At 39.0% G+C, this 21109-nt stretch overlaps 1 protein-coding gene and 1 long non-coding RNA gene across 2 annotated transcripts in view; one reads left to right on the plus strand and one right to left on the minus strand.

Annotated features, from left to right (window-relative positions):
• LOC111929355 (leucine-rich repeat and calponin homology domain-containing protein 2-like) overlaps nucleotides 1-1872 on the plus strand; it is a 108720-nt gene extending 106848 nt beyond the window's left edge. Inside the window, exon 10 of the mRNA XM_086850890.1 lies at nucleotides 631-1872. The gene's annotated coding sequence lies outside the window, so the exon portion shown is untranslated. The remainder of the gene's footprint in view (nucleotides 1-630) is intronic.
• Nucleotides 1873-3596: 1724 nt separating this feature from the next.
• On the minus strand, nucleotides 3597-5488 carry LOC111929406 (uncharacterized). The gene is made up of 2 exons (XR_002864692.2): nucleotides 5255-5488; nucleotides 3597-5109 (listed from the first exon to the last, which is right to left on the minus strand). It is a non-coding gene; the product is annotated as an uncharacterized LOC111929406 (long non-coding RNA).
• Between the last annotated feature and the right edge of the window lie 15621 nt (nucleotides 5489-21109).

The raw sequence follows: 21109 nt of genomic DNA on the forward strand, positions 1-21109 counted from the left end.
CTTGTAGTAGGAAATGGGCAGTTTTACCTGCATGAGCCTTTGGCAAGGTGGAGGAGGAACTGCAGACATATTTTGCTTCTTGCTTTTAAAACAGCTGGCCACATAATCTAGAAATTTCAGCTACAAGATGTATTTTTCTTTTAAATGGCCAAATTTAGCCAGTTGCAGGACTTGGCAGGCTGCAGGAGCTGGGAGGACAGAACTGTGCTCTGTGCAGTATCCTGTCTCTTGTGAAGGTACAGAGGCTCTGTGGGAAGGGGAGGTGGTTGGCTGGAGGTGTCTGACTTCAGACATCACAAACCCAAGCACACCTGGTTTTCCATCCCTTGCTGCTCCTGCCCCAGCTAAACCCCTCTTGTCACGGTGCCCTCTCTTTTCCCTTGCATTTCCCCCTCAGCATCCCAGCTGTCCTGCTGGGAGCATCAGCATGCCCATGTCTGCTTTGCAAAATAAGAGTGGGAAAGCATTAGGGGCTCCAGACCCTCTGTAAGGTCTGGGTCTGAGCATGAACAGGCTCCACCACTGTCTTTTCTGGAACTTCTCATCAGCAATGTATAAAAATATATATAAATAAATCCATAAAAGTTGAAGCTTTCTTCCTTATTTTGCCCCACTGCCTCTTCTCCCCAGATTTAAGATGAAGAATCAGCAAAGAGAACGATGGGAGCCTTAGGCAAAGTGCTGTGGAGATGAGATTGGAAAGGAAGAAAAAGAAAGCTGAAAACTTTCAGCACAGTCTGTCAGCCTTGGGCATGGAATAGGAACCTAACAGGACTGGAAAGACTTCACCAGTGACTAATGATTGTGTCCTTCTCTGCAAACCCTTTGTAATATCTGCTGCAAATTATGTTTTCATAGTTAAATAAGTACATGGGGCAACTGAATGTGCTTTCTGAATTGTCTTTGTAGATGCCCTGCCTGTATTTTTTTCCCTTGCCTGTGCTGGACAGGTTCAGCACAGCTGTTAAACTGTGGCCATGTGGGACCCACTGTAACCCAAACCTTAGATATATTTTTCTCTTTAAAGAAACCTTATAGGCAGGCCAGCCTCAGGGTGAGCTGTGAAAATATAAATGGCTAAAGTAAGAAGTATTTCCAACTAAGGCCATAGTAATAAAATAATTATAGCTGGTATTGGTTGAGTTAAACTGCTGACTAAAGCTGTGCTGCATCAAGGTGCTGTGACAGCAGAATATCAAACTCCTGCCTTTAAAATAAGCCCACTTTGTAGCTTCTGGACCATATTCACTGGTGTGTCACTTCTGCTTATACTGGTGTGAAATTAATTATAAGCAAGCATTTATTGCAGTATGGTAGAACAGGACAACTGTGTCTTCATTTATTACCATGTCACTGAGACAGCAAATAAAGCCCAATTCTTCCCTGATGGAGATGTGCAGAAAATGCCCTGGAAGTCTCTGAAGGAGTTCTTACAGGTCTGAATGCATTAAAGAAGTGAGTTAGAGGATGCTGTTTGCTTTTTTCCTTGGAGATCATGCTGTATAATTGCAATGTGGTCCTTCTGGAAAGCTCCTATGATCTGGTTACAGCACCACTGTGGTGTTCCCTGCTTAAAGAGTGTCTGACCCAATATGAGACTGAAAAACTGGGGTGAGAAGTGCATGGCTAAGCATAAGTAAAGAAATGGATCATTTTTCTTATCATATGATTTTATGTGTAAACTATTTGCCCAAAGCATAAGAAATATATTTTTTTTTAGTATCTAGTCTAGTGTGTGTCTAGTGTGAAAATGAGATTTTAAAGACTGCATGTTTACTTTAGGGGTATTGTGCAATATTAATTCATTGAACATTACTTGTGTATTGTTATAGGGTAAAAAAAGGCAAATAAAGCACCACAAACTCATTGAAACATGAATATTCAATAGCTTCTTTTCACCTGAATATACTTGAATATAAATACATAAATTCCCAAAAACAAGCTCTCCCCCAAATTACCCTTGAAACATTGTTACCTCTTTCAAATCTATTCATTAGGTAGCCCAAGAAATATATAAGCAAGCTGTTCTGTTTCATGGTGCTTACTTTTTGCTTCTTTGGCCTTACAAACAGTTTTACTGGAGCAGAAGAGGGAAACCAGGAGGGAAACCTGTATTTTATACTGTGATAATATGATCTGGTAGGTTCTCAAATGCAATACATATGCAAATCAGCAGCTCTTGAAATTATTTCAGCCACTTTTAGAATTACATCAGGGAGAACAACATAAAGAAACTTGCCCAGATTCACTGCACTTATTAGGAAATGCCTCAGAAACCTCCCTGGTGAAATGCAAATGAGATTCATAAGTCAATACAGGGATGCAACAGAACCAGCTCTGTGAAGATCAACTTCCCAGAGACATCCTGACAGCATTAACGTCCCTCTTTTAACTTCTTGCATTATAAATTCACAAGTCTCAAATCTGTTGTATGTTATGAATTTGTAAATTGAAACCATGACCTTTTTAACTTAAAGCAGCAAAACCCACACAGGGAAGCAGATCTTTAATAGGGAGAGCAACTGGGAAGTAGCACAGCCATGAAAATAAAAGTATGACATGGTTTGTCTTCTCCTTCCAGAGGAAACCCCACCATATTTTAAGCATAACTTTAGATTTTTTAGGTTTTTTATTGTGTTGATTTCCAACTTTCATGACAGATGACTGTCAAATGAGGTTATGGCCAATAACTGGCATTCTGCTGCAGGCTCAAATGAAATGTTAACAAGGCTCTGACGTGGCTCAGTCCCTTTATTTAGCAAAGAGAGAGCAGCCTTTCTCTGCCTACCAAGAGCTAACAGCCAGTTGCCAAGATCAGTCTGAGCTGGTTATTAGAGCAGCAGTTTTGCTTTTGTTCCCAGGAAAATCTGTCTCTGCATAACACACTGACAACAGCAGACAATCAGGAAAGCCGATGTAGTTAGATTTAAAATCAGTGCACATCATGTGTTTATAGAATCTCTGAGAGCTTTTTATCTAATTATTTACTCTATGTGCACAGCCAAAGGAGGAGTAGAAAGGGATATATAATACAATACCAGATTTTTTTTTCCTACTGCAATTAAGTTGCAGAAGTAATCGGGTAAAAGGGTTTTCTTTCTCTTTGCCTGGGTAGAAAAGTTGAGGTGGGATGAAAGGTGATGTAAGATTTCTTTATGAACCCTGTGTTCACCCTCTATGCCTACACTTAAGCACTGAATCTTGTGTAGTGGGTTGCAGTATTTTCAATATCTTTCATGTAACTAAGAAAGAGTAATGGTTATCTCATGTTTTCATCTGAAACCTTGTTGAAGAGAGTTCAAGTTATGGGTATATTGTGGCTTGTAGATACTCGAATGTTTTCCAGAATGGCTGCTGCACTTTTTCTTTAAACATATTTTCCTTTCTGTTTCTATCTGCTTGCTGCTTTCTCTTGACTTTAAACTGCAAATTTTTGGGGAGCAATTAATGCATTTCTTTGTGCAGATGCAACCAGTACACAGCAATCAGTCTGCTGGCTTTGGGGCTCTGAGAAACAGTCAGCTTTAGCTGATAATTACTAAAGCAAATAACACTAGGGGTGGAGAGATGAAGCTCCAACAAAATTGGGTTAAAGACGTGAGAAGGAAAGAAAAGAGAATTAAACTGAGAGATGAAACCCATAGGCTGGGTAGGTGACCTTCTACCACGTGCTGCAGCAGTACACAGCTGTGGAAATAATTGACATAGTTACAGGAGAGTCAGACTAATGTAATGATTAAACAAATCAGAACTCATGCTAGCCAGAGTCTGGATTGCTGTGTATTATCTCACAGCCTTTCTCTGCTGCTGGGAGGGCTGGAGGATGGATGTGGAGAAAAGGACATGGCCAGACCTTTATTGGTTTAAATAACATAACATTTATTCCCTTGAGCTGTCTCAGCTCTGCTAATGCTGAGTTAATTTAATGTTGCTGTGGACACCCTGGTGTTCTGATCTTTGTTGTAGGTGACAAAAGTATTATCTTTAAACTATTTGGAAGAGTGAATGATTTCTGTGTGCATTCTTCTAGGTAAAGTATTTCAATACAAGTTAGCATCAAATATGGGTAGTTACCCCTTAAATTCTCTTAGAACATAATCTGTGGCTTATTATTATTCCTCTAAAGACAGAAGAAAGGATGCTTCATTGCTATTACTGTGCTTACTATGTATAAAATACCCACATACACTGAATTACTCAAATGTAAGCCTCTGGTTCTGGAAACAAATATTTTCTGACTAAGGAAAAGACAAAATACAATAGATTTTGATAGATAAATTAGTATCTTTGTGCAAGGGTGTTTGAATATACAAGATTTCCTTTTAAAATACCATCTTACTGTGAGATTTTTTTTGGTTGAATAGGTCTTTTTCATCCCCCAAAGGATTAGCTTAACTTGTACTTTAGGATAGACTTTTTCTTGGCAGGGATGCACTTTTTCCTGATTCCTAGTATCAATTATGTAGTTTTGAGATGTATTCTGGAATTAAAGGGCATTTAGCACCTCATATATTCTGTGATGTGTGTTGTTCAGTAGAGTGTAGCTTCTGGAACAATGTCACCTTGATTGCAAGAAATAGTTTGAAAATAAGATTTCTGAATGTGCAGAAATCCATAAGGAAGACTAAGAAATCCTTGTGAAATCTGAGCCAAAATGTGTATTTTAAACAGTGTACAATTACAAATACAATTACTCACACGGCACATTTAATTTGATTTTTAGATTTGGAGAGACCAGGTAAGTTTGGCTGATTTACTTTAAGGAAAACAAATAATGACTCCTAAGAGGAAGTGCAGAACAATGTTGGAGGACACTTCAGGTTGTCTACCAGCAGACAAGCTGGAAAGCTCTGTGCCCATTTAACAAAGTGAATGTACACACTGGAAATCCTTCTGGCAGAGATCCTGTCTGCTCCTGTAAAGCATTCTGTGTAGCAGTGGGTCTGTGCTACCCAAATGCCAGCAGGGCCAGTAGAAACAACAAGAAAACCTCTCTTATTTTGGGTGAGAATCCATCAAGGGAATCCAACAAGAATGAGAAGAAATGATGTGTGAACAGAGAGCTTTTGATGAGTCACTGTTCCGAGGAGTCTGCCAAGCCATTTCAAACTGTGGAAGAGAAGGAATAAAGAGCCCTTAGAGAGATGGAGCAGAGCCACAACAGGCGGGGTCTCCAAATAAACACCAAAAACTGCAAGGATTCCTCCAAGTCAGGCAGGGAAAGGGGATTTATTGGTTTAAATAATGTAACAACCTGAGAGCTGTTGATGTGCTGTGTGGGAGAGAGGTATTGGCTGTACCAGGAGAAGCAGTGAATCCCAGCTCCTTGGAGAGGCACAGGGATGGGGTCCTGCAGCGTTCTGGGCTTGTAGCATCCAGCACAGGAGCAGAAACTGGGCCTCTTCCTTGTGTGGGACAGTGCTGTCTTTTGTAATCAATTCCAGCTATGCAAAGAGCCAAAATCCTTTGGGCCTGTGAGAGCCAGAGCTGTTTGTACCCTGGTTATCAAAGTTACCATCAGGTTCTTCTGATTAAAAAGTTAATCAGAGAAAGCAATGAGAAGCCAAGACAAGCCCTGAAACTCTCCTTGTTCCAGGCCAGGTGTTGTGCCTTGCAACACTCAGAAATTTCCCCAGGCTGCCCAAGGAGGGGGGAACCTTCCCATAGCCAAAAAGCCTGGGTTTGTGCATCAGAATGGCACAAGGACTAAAGATTTTCATTCTCCCACTTATCAATAGGCAGAATCTGAAGTAAAACAGGTCTTGCAAAGAGTTCCACTCTCTACTGACAATAGTGCTGCGTGGAATTGGCCTCTGACTGCAGATCTAAGGACTGAAATTCACATAGAGTGACTTAACAAATTTAAGAAAAAATTATAATTTCTTTTTTGAATTTCTATAGAAGAACTGGATTCTTCTTGATTAATTTAGATTTTTTCTGGCACTTTTTTTTTTTTTTTTTGGTTTTTTTTTTTGTGTTTTTTTTTGTTTTTTTTGTTTTTTAAGGGGGGGGTGTGACTTTTTCTGGGCAGATTCAAACTCCAAATATTAAAAGTGCAAATTATTTTCCTTTCTGATTAAAATTTTAAGGAAATTAGATTTATGCACACATCGGTTCTTTTAAATATAAACTCAATAATATTAAAGGTGCAACCTCCACATGAGGAAATCAATAATAACAATTTAACAACACTACATTTTTCTCTTCTCTGACATGCATGCTTTCTAATTACAAAAGTATGGTTTTTATGCTATAGAAGAAGAGTAATTGAAGGAACTACTAATGTATGCATGATGTTTGATAGGAGTTTTGTATCAAACTATATAGTTTGATAAGGAGTTTTGATTAAAATGAAGTGTGGCAAGGGAGGAAAATGGATTGCCAGATGATACTCAGTAAGCAAAGTTCTGCAGTTCTAAGAAGGAGGATGAACTAAGGGAATTTTTGAATAGAGAATATGTGGATGAAGGCTTTGATTTTTGCATAAGATGTGTGTGTTTTAGGGGTGTTAGTTGTCCCCAGAGCACTGGTCCAAACAAGGCTGTAGGACTGTAGCTCCTTGTGGATCTGATACAGAGAGCAGAGCTGCAGATTTTGACTCTTCATAGGCTCAAGTGTCTCTTCTCCCAGTGATTCTGTGATTCTGAGTTGGTGAAATGGGTGTGAACATGTCTTTAAGAACTTCCTCTGAGCTCTCAGAATATTAGGAAGTCTCTGTTCTTGAGACCCTTATTTCAGATGATTAAAAATAAAAATAAAAATAAAAATAAAACAACTGCTAGTGCTTTCTGACACTGCCTTAGGGCAGTAGCTGTGTATGGGTTTGGAAAAGAACCCATAACAAATTATACACATTGGTAAGAATTACTCATTGAAATTCACTCCAACTCAGGGATCCAGGAGCATCAACTGCAAAATCAAGCAAACTGGCTACTGAGCAAAACAAAGCAAAACTTGAAAGAAAAGTATTTGCCTGTTGGAAGTTGGACCTTGTGCAAGCAGGTGGCTTGATGCAGAGTGAATAACTAATCAACAGAAGATTTAGTCTTTGAGGCTGTTTCCCATTAGAGCTTTCCTGTGTAAGCACTTATTGGCTGACCTCAAATAAAGTTATTTCATCCCTTTGAAATAACAGCTTACTTGCAGGGCATTTTATCCCCAGGTGACTGGTGTAATCACAAATTAATAAATCATGTATGTATCATGTAGATTTGCTTGTATTGCAGTATTAAGAGTCTTTAAAAGTATAATGCTTTTATTAGTGTGCAGGAAGGGCTTTGTGGGAGAGAAACTGAGGTGGTGAGTAACTAAAAAAGATGAGAAATGACAGAGTAAAATGTCTGCTGGACACATGGATAGAAAAATGATCATGCTCATAATATTATCATCTACCCTTAGCAGCAGTGAGAAAGTTACTTGTGCTTACAAATGTAAAGACTGAATATAGGAAAACAAAAATAAGTAATACAAGCTTGCATGTGATGTCACCTGGTAGTTTTGAGAGTGTCTTCTGCAACTTTTTCCAGGGAGTTGGATTACATTTATTTCAACTTTGGTGTCACTAAGAGCTAAACCTCAGTCTATGGGTTTCAAAGTCCCTCCAAGCAGAAATGTGTAATGTTTTGTCAGGCAACAATGCTGTCCCCTCCACCTCTGCTTGGAGCTGAAGGTAACAGATAGGAAATAAGAAATGGAGAGAAGGAAACTATAGAATTGCTTAATGTAAGAAAGGGCTTTTAACACAGTAAAAGTAAAAAACATATAAGGGTATGTTCCCTGGAAGCCAACACCCTTAGCTCTCTTGGGAGCTTGCACACCCACAAACAATAAAAAGTAAACTATGCTTATGGACAAAAAAAAAATCTGATTTCAAAAGTCTGTTATTCCAGAGATGGACAAAATCGTTTGAGTGCTCATAAGCCAACATAATTTATATATGGATTATGAATTTGGGCACTAAGTTAAACAGCAAAATTATATAAACCTTATTCTAAACCGCTTCAGAAGTTCAGTGCAGACTTAAACAGTTCCATTACACTTGTCTTGGAGGGAAATAGAAGAATGAAACCCTAATCTAAGATCTGATTTTAGCCAAAATCATTTCATAACCACTGGGTTTAACATTTTTGAAGGCAGTTTGATTTTTTTTTCCAAGAACATGATCTCTTATTTTTTAAGCAGTATGACTTTTCCTCTTAAGAAAATAATAAAGCCTGCAGCAATCTAGTTTTAGAAGCTGCTATAAAGAATATAGTTGAAGAGTTTCTCTGAACTCTCTACATTATAGGTGACAAAGCTATGGGTTATATTTCTGATTACACCTTACCCTGTCTGTGGAATGGTTTAGTGCTCTTCCTGCTTGGACACTGTCTCCACGCATCCCCAAACATGATACTCAGCCTCAACATACACTTGAACCTCTATAATTATTTAATAGAAGCAATTACTCATCACTTTGAAATTTTTCTACCTGTAAGCCTTCTACCTCACTGAGCAGGATGTAATTATGTCAGTAAAACCAGCAGCACTATAAATCTTTTGCTTTAAAACAATTTGCTTCGAACAGATATTTTAGTGTTTTAACAGAAATGCAAAAAGAGCCAGGTCTGTTTGTAACTTTGTTACCCAGAGCCAGCCTGACACTGCTGAGCATTAGGTAATGTTAGCAAAAAGGAGGCAGTGCCTACACATCTTATGCTAGCTGCTGCACTTTAGAGAAAAACAAATATCAGTTTACAAAAGCAAATATCTGCAGAACAAAGAGCAAAAGCTGAAATTCCCACTTGGCAATGCTGGTAAATAACAGCAAAAGCGTTTCAGAGCTGTTGCAATGCCAGTGCTGGAGTGCAGCAGGGCAAAGAGGTCTGCAGGTGTGACACACCTGTCCGTGCACCCCTCTGGCCAGTGTGCTGCTGCATGGCACCACAGATTTCTGCAGGTGCTCACTGCCCAGCCCAGCCTTCAGTGTGTTTTCAGTACAGAAACCTCTGTTTTTGATACCCACATACTCTTACTTTCCTTGGATAGCATTAAAGGATAGGAGAAAATCATCAGAAGTTGTCACATCTGTATGAAATAACTCTAAGCTTACTACAGGAATCTTGACTTCTTTCTTTCTTTTTTCTTTTTTTTTTTTTTTTTTTTAACCAGACTGTTACCATCATCTTTTCCTCATGACTCTTTTTGTGTATTTTTGCATTCTGTGAGCTTTGGTGTATATCTTGGATTGTTGATTGTTATAATGTAATACATAGAAAAATGTAAAATTGCAGAAAAAAAAGGGGAAGGACTTTGAAGTTTTTTTTCTTACCTTTTAATGTGTTCCCACTGCACATAAGATAAAAGCAGCCAAAAATATTTCTACACCCAGTTGCTTTGTAGAGTTTGCTTGATCCTCAAGAGAAAAAAAAAAAGCTTCTGTACTAGGTCCTTTACTCCTTTTTAGGGAATGAAATAAAATTTTTCTAGGATAATCAAAAAATAGACACTTTCTAATAGACTGAACATGATCTTGAGGAGTCCAAGCATTGCTTTTTTTTTGTTAATACAAGGCAGAATGCAAAGTTTAAGTGTACAAGTGAGCTGCCCTGAATCTAATTTTCAGGCTACCTGACCAGTAGTTCTTCCTTTGCACATTATGATGGTCTAACAAGACTTGGATCAGCACCTCCTACATTCCATTCTTTTGTGTCTTCTAATGTATGTGTGTGTGTATATATATATATTTATGCATGTTTGGTCTTTTTACTGAGATAAAGAGTTCAAAAATTACATTAATCCTGTACTTTTGCAGTGTGCTGGGGAGCAAAAGTAAAGGCATTTCTGCTGCTTCCTTCCATTCCCTGCATAAGAAAGATGAGTGATGTCAGAAGGTGTAGAAAGACCATGAGTAATTTGATTAAGGAACTGAATTTAAATATGGTCTGTGAGTGTGCTGTTATGAGTATTTGGGATCTGGGTTTTTAATGCAGTAGAATGGCAGACTCTGTGGCATGTTTTATTTCTCTGCTCCCTCCAAACTGGTGATGGGAATCATTAGATTTCCTAGGATTTCTTATTAAGACTGCAAGTTTCACTGACTTTCATGAACTGATCGATTTACCTGAAACTAACATAACACCTTATTGGCACCATAATGCTCTTATTTGTATTTACCAATTAAAAAAAATATAATAAAAAATAATAGGTAGAGGAGTTGGCTTTGTGCCATGATCTCTTCCCTGGGATGATGTTCCAACCACCACCAGAGGGTGAAGAAACCCTTCTTAATGTCCAAAGTAAACGTCCCCTCACACAGCTTCAGCCATTCCCTTGGGTTCTGTCCTTGTCACCTGAGAGAAGAGATCAGTGACCGCTCCTCTGATTCCCCTCACGAGGAAGCTGCAGACTGTGGTGAGGTCTGTCTTCAATCTCCTCCTCTCCAGACTTAATAAGCCAAGTCACCTCACCCTTTCTCATATGGTCTCCTCTAGATCCTTCACTACTTTTGTAGCCTCCTTTGGATGCTCTGTAATAGCTTTATATCCTTTTATTGTGGCCCTAGGACTTGAGGTGAGGCTGCCCCACCGGGAGCAGAGCCGGACAATCCCTCCCTTTTCTGTCAGGTGATGTTGTCCCTGCTGCACCCCAGGCCAGAGCTGTCCCCCAGGACACCTCTGGGCTTTGTGTCCAACTTCACCCTGCCCAGGACCCCAGGCCCCTCTTGCAGCTGCCCCCCAGCCTCTCGTTCCCCAGGCTGTCCGTGAGTCAGTCCGTGGATGTCACCATTGGGAACGCTGTGGAGCTGGAAATTACCCTGTCCTGGTAAGTGCTTGAATTGGAAACACAGATACAGATATCTCAAGCAACCTTGCCACTTCTATAATTGCTGTTAAATTCACAACTTAACGGACAGAAGCTCAATTTATATTTCATTATTATGCTGTGATACTCTGAATATTTTTTTTTTCCTCTTACAAATATATAACTAAATCTTTCTTAACTGCATTTGTCTTAATTCCATTACTCAAGTTCTCACAATAACTGAGTTTTCAGGAAACATTCGCTGATATATTACTTAATAGTTAGTTCTTTGTAACCTTTTATATTTTTTACATTTTTCAGCCACTATTTTATTGTGCCTTAAAATAAAAGCAAAGCTTAAAACCCATGATTTTCAGCCAGAGAGAATATTGAAATGAAAGCACATATAAGAAGGATCTAATTACAACACGCAAAAATAGAATGCTGCAAATCCTTCATTTTTAAAGAACTTTGTTTTGGATTGAAATTTAATCAAATTGCACTTTGAGTGTTTGAGTTCAAACAGAGAGGAAGGCTCAGAGTATTAACCCAGATCCTATAAACCCTTTCTCCTGTGATAAGTCCTTCTTCACCTGAGCAGTCTGACTGATGTCAGTGGCTCGAGTGCTCATCAGCCTCGAGTGATGGAGCACAGTTCCCAGGGAAATGAGCCTTTGCAGCTTTGGCAGAGCACGTTATGGCCACATAATGTGCCTGCATCAGTCTTCTGCTCTCTACATGACACAGGGAAAAGTTTCCATGGCCAGTGCAGACTCTGGCAGTCTGGAAGGATTAAAAGCAGTGATTGATTTGTCTGGGGGATGCCCAGGCTGAAAACAGTGCAGTGAAAGGATCTGATGAGTCCCACCAGGTATTCAACCACAAAATAGGAATGGGAGTGGTTTGGGGAGCATCCACTAAGAAGAGCCCACAAACCCAATAAACTAACACCTAAGGAATATGATTCATTCAGCTTTTCACAGTCATTCCAGAGAGACTGGCAGACAGAAAAAGAGAGAGAGAAATGGGAAAAAAATAGCTGTATAACAGAACAAGTCACAAATGCCAAGTGTAAATAGGGACAGATTTTTTAAGCAGTTATTGATTCTTCTGCCTTTTCCTTCTGCTTTGACTGATACCTTCTATTCCCTCATACCACACAAAATTATTCATTTCTCATTTTTCTTACAGCAATTTTTCCATTTTCTTTGGTACTTAATGCATGACCCCTCAGGTTTCAACACAGCTTCCACTTGTCCTTCAGAAGGGGCTGCTCCTGCCTTGCCCCCAAGTAATTAGTTGACTAAACCTGAGCCAATTGTGGGGAGCAGGAAGGAAACATGAACTGCGTGTTTTATTATTCAGACATTGCCTGCATCCCATATGCATGTTGCTTGTCAATGTTCTGCACAAGGAATGAAAACAATTCAGGTAAATAATCTGGTCAGAGGTTGCTTAACTTCAGTGAGAGATGGGGGATAAAAACTTCAGTGAGAGATGGGGGATAAAAATATGGAGCAAGAAAGCAGGGAAGATTAAATGAAAGAGTAGATTCAGGGGGAAATTCTGCAAATATGTTTTGTTCTTGTTTCTGCTTTTTATTCTTTTATTGAAATAAGAATGATGATACATTTAATTTCACTCTGAAGCTCCTTGTACTATATGCAGAGGGTGCATCTTGGGGTTGTTTTGCTCTCTTTTAATGTCATTCAATTGAAATACTGTTTTGAAGTGGAGAGTGTAAAGCTCAATCTGAAATGTCTCAAATTTCCTCCCCCATATGTTCAATGAAATAATTCAGTAAATTTATCTGAATTCAATTTTTTTCAAGTGTCTTTATGTTCAAAAATTATATTCAGCATCAAAATACCCAAGTATAGTAAAATATGTAGTTAGAAAACACAAATAATTTATAGCTAAGTACAATCCTAATGTTCATGCAATATTTCTAGTGTACTAGAACATAGTACAAATGCCTAAATGAGATGAATCACCCTGAAAAAACTGAACTGAAAAATTGCTTTAACCTTTTTGAAACAATGCATTTTGACATTTCCAAAATGAAACAAGAGCCAAGATTTCACGTAGACTTTTCCCACTGAAGCTGTCATAAAAATCAACAAGTTCTCATGACGCATTTTGAAGGAGAATGTATTATGTTTTCAAGTTAGAAAATGGTACTGCAGTTAACCAGTATTTTTGTTACTTGATTCTACTGCTGAAGAGATCTGGGGACTGAGAGCATGGGCCTTGCTTGTCCTTTAGCTGGGTTTTTTTGGCAGGTATTTTTTGGAACTCTTTTTCACCTTTAGTCGTTGAAATTCTGACGTCCAAGTCTACTTTACAGCAAGGACAACTAATCTGAGACAACTGCAGCAGGTCCAAACAACCACTACCCCCCCAGAATGCAGTGCTATGATGGTTATACAGAGCAATTATACATCAGTCTTGTAAATTTTAAATTTTATCCATGATATTCCTCTTCTATGCTCATTTGATGAGCACGGGCTAGAGAGGCATTTTTGAGGAGTGATCACCTATCAGTCTGAACTCTGAACCAGAGACACTGGTACTGCACTTCTGCTCCACAGCTGGTTCCAGATCCCCAGATGACTTTTCATGGAGGGAAGTTGAATCAGGTTTGTTTGTTATTATTTTTTTTTATTAGTAAGGGAACTTGATGAAAGATTTTGCTTTTAAGAGATTACTCTTTATGCCATTTGCAGCCATGTACTGATGTCCAAGTTACAATTGACAGTAACTTTCAACTCCCCTGTAAAAAGTGGCACTGTGGTTGTTTCCCTTTGTCTTCCTTTTTTTTAAATCACAGTAACTTGCTCTTGCAGTCAGATCCAAGTCTGAGAGAACACAACTGGAAATGATTCTTTACTTGTCTAAAGCAGAAGTCCTGCCACTGCAACAAATGCAGTCACATTATGGCAAGACTGGCTGATCTGCTAAATCCCAGAGTGGAGCTGTACCGTGAGGAGGATGACATGTGGCTTTTCAGAGATGAACCTGGATAATAAATCTCATATTGGTTACATCTCAGCAGAGGAATGAAAGTGGTTACAAAGCGGGTCCTAATTGAACAGAGTGGCTGCTTTTCATCTCTGAAGAGATCAACTGCTGTTTCACACACATACATTTTATTTCTGGTGACTTTGACAAAAATAATTTAAAGAATATTTTTTTTAAGACTTCCCGCAAGATTTCATTTTATGAGAAAGACCCAACAACAAAACCAAAGCCCCCATCAGCTGCGTCATGTGTAATAAAGTAGCAGACCAAGGAAGGCACTCTGGATCAAATCCAAAGCCCATTTTAATGAATTCACCTTTTTCCCTTGACTTCTCTTAAGTCTCAGGAGCTCTTGCTGAAGGAAAAACTTGAGGATACTTACTATTGTATAGAACTTAAATATATATATATATATATTTTTTTTTTTCCCTTATTTCTTGTTAAGTTTTCTAGTTATTTTGGATGGAGCTATGACTCTCTTACTGAAGAAGGCGTTTTAGGCTGGGAAAGGACAAGGTGGTAAACTTCCGAAAGGCAGATCAATGATGTGAATGTTTTTCATGCAGAAACACACTTTTGGAACTGAGAGATGAATGATTTGGTGTGGGAACTATTCATAATAGACCTCAAACCTTTCAAGATGTGTAATTTTTGGATATGGCATTCCTGAAAAGGAAATTAAAGGTAGCAAGTGATTCAACTGTCTGTCAGTGATGATTCAGGTTGGAGGAAGGTGAATGACACTGTCATGTTGAACCCTGTTTCATACACTAATTGTGAGCTGCAATGAGAACAGTGGAGTGGGAGATCACCTCTGTACACAGCAGATTTCAATTTATATTGACATGCTGCATTTGCTCCCTGCATGTGGGTCTGCAAAAGGGTCACAGAAACCTGGGCAGAGAGAAGAGCTTTTAAAATCACATGACAGAAAAACAAAGAAGCTAGTTGCTAAATTTATTCAGATTTACCAAGCAGGTGTCGTGTCCCCCTAACCCTGCTTGTGCCAGTGGTCATGGGGGAGCAGCTGGGGCTGCCCTCCTGCCTAAAATTGTGAGATGAGACCACACTGAACTGCTGAGCTTTGACTGCAGTCAGTTCCTCTCACACACGTGCAGGCAGACAAACATTCTCCCTCTTTACGCTTAGATCTTGTTACTGATCCATAATGCTGCCTCATCTGCTTGTGATGACCATTTGCTGCTGCAGTGTGTCTTTTTAAATTCAGTTTGTGTGCTGAAAAATTCCCAGACAGGTGCACAGATGTCATCCAGGTACTTCTATAGGCATTACATTTCTGTCTTTTATGTACTGTGGTGGAAAATATGCCATGAGCAGTTTTACACAGGTATTTAACTTTTTAAAGGGAACAATTGTAATAATAATTTTTGCTGGCATAGATTTGAAAACATTTTTCCAAGGGTGTTTTAAACTGATGACTTGACTTCTGTCAATAAGGAAAATCAGACATTGGAGAGACTGTAGGAATGGCCTAAGAGCCAACAGGAATCTGCTATTCCAAAGAACCAAAAGAGTTAACATTCAGAAGCCTGGATGATATAAATTTTTATAACTCTGATGAAGTCATCTGTGTCCATTTCTACTGACTAGGAAGAGAATATTGAGCTCCAGAGTATTGATGCAAACTTCAGTTTGCTCTAATAATAACTCCAACATTAACTATAACACAGCCCTCTCATGCCCTGTCTGTAAAACAACTAACTTTAAAACTGCTCTCAAAGTTTTTTACTGAGTTCTTTTTTAAAAATGTAACAAAAGTAAGAATTTCTGGTACTTGATATTTTCCTTTGGTGGGAAGCTAATTTACAGTAACCAAAGGAGGAAAAAAGTGATTAAGCCTGAAACTTTGCTTACATGATCAACCAAGGAACAAAGTGCGAGGTTTCTTAGATCCCACTTTCCTCTCCAGGTGTGCTCCAGTGTGGAGTGCCTATGCTGGACCTATATTTGATTTTGTTATGCAAAAGACCACTGTATAGTCATAATTTCATTCCACTCTTCCCATATCAAGTATACTATAGACAATATAAATGTCTACATGTGGGACTGACTATGGAAAGCTGCTTTGTTGGGGGAAAAATAGGAGCTCCACACATTTGGAATTTGTAAATAGGTATGATGGGCTGAGTTGCTGCTCATCCACTCTCAGCAGAAAATGCCTGGTTTTTACCCATTTGACATATGCAGTGCAAGGAAACACTCTCCACTTTGCAATACATTTAGGGAAAAGCATCCTTTAATGCTGTGGCTGTGAGATTGATTAAATCTTTTCTAGAATCCATATTAATGAATGACTTCTCTCCATGGATCGCTGTGCTGGAAGATGGGAAAGGCTGACACTTTTCCTGCTTGGCTGGTACTGTTCTATTATTGTTATTGCTTCTTAGTGTCACACTTTGCCTGGCATGTGGCATCACCTCTCTCTGCTTTGTAGAGCTGAGGCTCACTAGAGGGGAGACTGGAGATATTCAGGACTATATTATGGCTGTTCTAATCCTTTTGTTGAGAGTCTCTGCTCTGCCAGTCTTCTTCCCACTTTCACACTTACCCAGTTGGTTGCTTACCTTTTACTTTGGAGTATTTTCTTAACGGTTATTGCTTTGTGGATGATAATTGATTTTTAGTTCTTGCAGGTACCAGTACTCCCACAGCAGATGATGCAGACAGATGAGCATACCTTTCCTGGGTTTCTCCCATCAGAGAACCACATATAGAATTTATCTGACGATGAAGAAAAATTGAAAACTTTACCTAGGAAAAGAAAAAAAAGAATGTCCTGGGCTTTTTTACTGATAGAAAACTTCCAGTCTGCTATGTGAAATGAGTTTTGTTAGACCTGTCTCTCTCAAACAGCTCAGTGCAGCAGGAGGGAACTCTTAGTGGTCAATCTGGCAGTGAAAATTCTCCTTCAGCTGCTGTCTCTCAGGTCCTCTTTCTTGCTGAAGTTCAAGGTTTATTTAAGGATCTCTGACCCTGCATCTGGGGTCTCTTTGCTCTGTGGTAGTGTTTAGTTGTCTGGTCTCAGCCATAAGGAGCTGTTCAGGCAGTTTCTCCCTTTTTAATCTTTTATTAACAACCAGTGAGTCTGACTTCATCTGACCTTTCTGCTTGTCTTTATTTATCTGCCAAACATCAGCCCAGCTCCCTCAGTGAGTCTTGGAGCCGTTTTGAGGAATCCTGGGAAGAGCTGGTTGGGATCACTTTCTCTTTTGGATGCCTTCTTTGGAGCTTCTCTTAAGTTTTCAGAGGAATGCCTCAACACAGGCAAACTGTCCATGGGCAGGGATTTTGTCTGCTGCCATGGGCATCCTGAAGTCTCCACCTGCTGAAACGTTTGAGGTTTCTTAACTCATCGCTCTGAAATGACGCTGTAATGAAGAATTGTTCCCCTGGCTACATTATACCCCAAAGGACAGATTTTATAAAGCTTTGCAAGAACATGGAAGGGTTAAGCTTCAGGTCTGTCCTTGTCTCTCTCAGCCCAGTGCTGATCAGCTGTCTCTGTGTAGCTGCAGATTTAACTCACAAAGGCTTTGTTTTGCCTCAGCTCTTTGCTGGCCCTTGGCTGTGCTGCTGGGAGCAGACAGCCCCACTCCTGCACTGGGGCCCTGGCCAAGGCTCAGGATGGAAACATCCCTCTCACCTGCAGCACCCTGCTGACCTGATTTGGGTTCTGGAGGCTGGGCTGCAAGTCAGTAATTGTAGCCAGCCTCTCCACACTGCCCTGAGCTGCAGCCACCAAACCGTGCTCATTGTCTCCCAGTGCCACTCGGTAATCGTTGGAGAATAAATCCATTAGAAGACCTTTTGGGTATGAGAATTATAATTTTGCAAAACAGCAATCACTACAAGCATTACCCTTTAGCTGCTGACAGCAAAGTTCAAAAATCTCATTGTGTGCTGCTTTCGCAGCACCTGATAAAGGTTAATAAAATGGAGGTTTAAAAGGCAGTGTTTCTAAATTCTTTATGCTCAGAAAGGATGATTCTCATTTTATTGGATTGATTTAACCCATTCCATTCATATGGTAACTTCACAACTTTCAAATTCCTTCCTGCATCACATGGAACTGTAAAATCTAGGCTGTCACAGCCAGCAGAGAGGAGATTGCACTGTCTGAAGTGAGCTGATGTCTGTAAATATCATTGCAAGATAAGATTTGTGCAGTGGCCTCTGGAGAATGGCACATCTGCTTCACTGAATTATTGATGTTAATTCAGAACTGGATCCTATACAACATTTCAAGTGGGAATTCTTAATGCAGTGGAGGATTAAGATTTTGTAGTTTATTATTCTCCCATGTCTTGAGCATTCTAATCTGTGGTATCAGACAAAGATGTGTTGCAACAGGAAGAATTTTAGAATTCTTTGATTTAAGTTGGCTCTGCTGTTTAGAGTTAGTGCTAATTTCATGTCAGTTTGTGCCTCCTGCCCCATTTCTCAGTAGTAAGGCATGATGAGACAGGCTGTGTGCATTTTTACAGGTTGCCTTAATTTTACATACTCCTCAAATGTGTACTTTGAGATTATTCTGTGCCTTTTATGTAAAAAGAGAAATGTATATATCTTGAGTTTGTGGTACTACACTGAGTTCTGCTGATTTAAGACAAAAAATAATGACTTGTTAAATTGGGCCAATTATATTTAAAATCGAGTTCCTTTTTTGGCTCTGCAGTTTCTAGAGATGAGCCTGATCTGAATCACTGCTCCAGAAGCAGGTTCACAGCTGATTTCTTTTGTTTTTATTGTGGGCCATACCAAAGCACCAAGGATATTTAGGATAAGATTACTGAGAATCCATTTTTGGTTGCTTTGTTCATTGTATTCACAAAGGTTTCACATGTGAGACAAGACTGTAAATAAGAGCCTTTAAGCTTAAATCAATGATAGTGGTAATCAGTGATAAACCACAGAAGTGGTTGTTAATACTGACTTCAAAGTTGATAAGACACACGAGACCATTTAAATTTTTACATCAAGTTCTACTTGAGATGTCTTGATTAATATTTGTGTTGGAACAGAATTAGGACAGGAGTTGGGTGGCTGTGGTACCTGTGCAGTTTGTGCACCATAATTATCACCTGTTAATTATTCATGTTGTATGGCCCATCCAAATCCATCGACTTCTCCTAAAGCAATGGCTCAGATGAAAAGTGGCTGCTCTGCCTTTGAGAACCCACAAGTGTCCTGCCTTTTATTAAAAAATATCCTCTGGCCACTGTTTGGGATGAACTCTTGCACACTGGGTTGAAATGATCAGGGCACTTCCCAAGAATTAGGATTGGGGTGGGGCTGTGGACTCGATGAAGAAAGAGCTTTCAGAGGTGGTTTGACTGGCAATTTCAGTTCTCTAGAGCATTCCTAATATCATAACACACTTTTTGGGGTGGATTTAATGGCAAAACAACAAGGATTTGCATTGAACAATGACTTCCATCTGTGCCCTCTTAAAGTTCTGAAGATGATTCACTGTAAAGTTATTATCATGCCCCTTTACAAGATGAGTGCAGAGATGGACAGACACATTAAGCAACTTGCACAGGAATGTAAAGTGAGTGAAGAATTCCTAAGGAAGCCTATTGTACTGAATTTTGACCTGCAGTCTTACCAGTAGACTTTACTGCTCTGATGTAGCTTTGACAAAAATTAATTATTTTATTATCTATATTTATCTTTATAGATTATTATTATTGTAATTATATATTAATATGACTATATTATTTATGTATTCTATTTATTGTCTTTTTGGTAAAACATGAGGTACTAAGCTTCACCAAATGGAGAAGTTAATAAATATGGAAGAATTTAAACTTGATATCTGTCTTATTAAGATTAAAATAAGAAATAAACCTGTCAGATACTGTCATCAGTAGCATATGGGATTTCAGGTATAATAGCAGCAAAATGTAATAATAATAATAAAATGCAGTCAAAGCATTCTGGCAATGAATGAATGCTCTTGCTTGTAACAATTTTCAGGAAAATTTACATTTTTAAGACCTGTTCCTTTATTGTTTCAGCCTGCTTGCACTAGCATAGGAGGAGCTGACATTTCAAATAATTACTGCAGTAACAAACAATGGGAGCATTTATCACAATATGCCAATTAATATTTGGAGGCTATTCAGCACATTTAATGAAGGCTGAAGATAATTACCCTTGTTGTATATCTCAATGTCCTCCACATCCCTGCCCCAAACACTGCTTTGATCTTTAAGATTATTTTTCTTTAATGTAATGGGTTTGGTTTTACCAAACTTGGGGACTTTTGATGCATAAATGAGGTATCTAATGGTGCAGATCAGTTCATGCTTGGAGATAAACGTGCATACAATGAGCAGGTGCCAAAAGGGGGAAGCTGTTACCACATCGTTGCATAATTTGAGTGATTTATGTGTTGAAATGATGGCATCTATACATGCTGCTTTTCTGATGCTGTTGTGTTGAGTGCACAACTTAATGGCATTTGATTCTTTCAATTTATAGTCTCTCATCTCGTTTATGTTTGCTATCAAAAGGATAATTTGTAAAGCAAATGTTCTGTTGACCTGAATTGGCAAAAGCATTTTTCAATCTGCCAATTTTTCCATTTAAATGAAAAAGAATTAAATTTATTAGCCTATAACTTTCTCTTTCCTTTAATGATGGGTTTATCATTCTATTTAGCATTTGCTCAGACAGAGGAGTAACTTTTTAAGACCAGAAGTGTGAAATATTTACATATGCTTTTAACCTGATGTCAACAAAAATTGTAGATCAGGTTGATTTCTTTTGGTTATGGCTTATCAGAGCAAGAATAAGACATGGGTGATACCACAGCAGGAATTTATCTTGTTTCAGACACATGGCAAAACCCAGCTGTGGCTGATCCAAGTAGGGATCAGCCCTAACTGAGCTGAGGAGTAAAGGGGAGATAAACACATCTCTCTCCTGGATGCTGCACAGGACCTGTCAAACCTTAACTGTGGTGGTTTATTTAAGCCTGACTTAAGTTATGGCTGACTGATGTGAATTTCCAGGTGTTCCAGTTTGTTTCCTGTGGTTTGTTTGCAGCCTCTCTACCTCTATGGTTCTGCTGAAGAGCTACAGTTCCCTGGAGTGACACTGTCATAGATTTTCTTGTATCAGTGCATTAGTGTTTGCCATGAGTCGTTTGTAGCATAAATGTTTTCTTTGTGACTTTTTCTGGCTCTAGACATCTTAAGAGCACTGTACAGCAGTTAAAAAAAAAAAAAAAAAGAATGGAAAGTTTGTTGGAAATAAGGCAGATTAATAATATAATTTG

The sequence above is a fragment of the Cyanistes caeruleus genome, chromosome 14, assembly GCF_971803275.1.
Source record: "Cyanistes caeruleus chromosome 14, bCyaCae1.hap1.1, whole genome shotgun sequence".
In the NCBI taxonomy this organism is placed as follows: domain Eukaryota; kingdom Metazoa; phylum Chordata; class Aves; order Passeriformes; family Paridae; genus Cyanistes; species Cyanistes caeruleus.